Source organism: Trichechus manatus, unplaced genomic scaffold (genome assembly GCF_000243295.1).
Source record: "Trichechus manatus latirostris isolate Lorelei unplaced genomic scaffold, TriManLat1.0 scaffold00067, whole genome shotgun sequence".
NCBI classification, from domain to species: Eukaryota; Metazoa; Chordata; class Mammalia; order Sirenia; family Trichechidae; genus Trichechus; species Trichechus manatus.
The window spans coordinates 247,261-248,629 of NW_004444003.1; the positions used below are offsets into that span (position 1 = coordinate 247,261).

The 1,369-nt window shown below is 45.5% G+C and overlaps 1 pseudogene; it reads left to right on the top strand.

Annotated features, from left to right (window-relative positions):
- The first annotated feature begins 358 nt into the window (after positions 1 to 358).
- LOC101345122 (small integral membrane protein 1 pseudogene) lies at positions 359 to 595 on the top strand (annotated as a pseudogene).
- The last annotated feature ends 774 nt before the right edge of the window (positions 596 to 1,369 follow it).

The following is a 1,369-nucleotide window of genomic DNA, read 5'->3' on the forward strand; positions in this document are numbered from 1 at the left end:
TGAAGATAAAGCACTTGACACCAACTTATTTAAGGAAAAATCAGATAAAAGGATTAAAAAAAATGAAGAAACCCTAAGAATTATGTGGGACTCTATCAAGAGGAATAACCTACGAGTTATTGCAGTACCAAAAAGGGGAGGATAGCAGAAAATACAGAGAGAATTGTTGAAGATTTGTTGGCAGGAAACTTCCTCAATATCGTGAAAGATAACAAGATATCTATCCAAGATGCTCATCGAACCCCACATAAGGTAGATCCCAAAAGAAAGTCACCAAGACATATTATAATCAAACTTGCCAAAACCAAAAATAAAGAGAGAATTTTAGGAGGAGCAGCCAGGTTCAGAGTTCGCGAACATGCAGCCCCAGGAGAGCACTGTCCAGTACAGCCAGTGGAAGGAAAGTGGTCAGGATGAAGTCAGCGTGGTGGCCGTGTCTAACAATGAGGCGGCCTCTTGCAGTGAGAGGGTCTGCCGGAAGCTGTGCACGGGCAAGTTGGGCATCACCATGGAAGTGGTGGGAGGAGTGGCCCTCTTCTGGGCTGTCTTCATCCTGGGCTATGTCGCTGGCTACTACGTGCACAAGTGCAAATAGATGCATACGTGCAGACCACAGGCTGGGAGGAATACTCCTGTATACACAGACCCCGCCCCCCCAGTGTACACAGCCCTCTCATATAAATGGACCCCCCTCGCCCATATGCATAGACCCCAGGGGAGGGGCCTGCTGATGAACCCAACACATGGGCACACACATTGGCACCAGGCACACAGGACACTGCACAAATATCAAAGGCCCTGCAGAAGGGCACAAGGGCAAATAGGGACACGGGTACACATGGGATACACCCCCACAGAGACACACATACTTGGCACACATCAAATGAAATAAAAATGGACTCATGTGGTTGACAAAATGGTGTCAGCAGTCAAGTGGACAATGCCCTTAAAACTTCTTTTTTCTCCAAAATCTAAACCTAATAAAATCTCTTGTAATCACCTAGCTTTCCTGTAAGTAAGTCCACCGTTGTTGACCAATGAGCTCCTTAAATTGTATGAGCCAATCAGGAATAAGCTTTTGCTTCCTCATTCTGTCAATAAAAGCTAATCACAGCTGGTATTCAACAGAGTTCCTTTCCACGTGTGGACTGGTGCTACCCAATGCTCGGATCTTCTGCCCAAATAAACTTCATCCAATAGACTAATTTGTTTTAAAAAAAAGAGAGAATTTTAAGAGTGGCTAGGGATAGGGGACTCCGGCAAAATGGCGGTCTAGGCAGAAGCACCACGCCGTCCCTCCACAACAAAGATCCGAAAAACTAAGCCAAACAGAGAATCAACAATCCTGAAACCCTAGAACATCAAATGA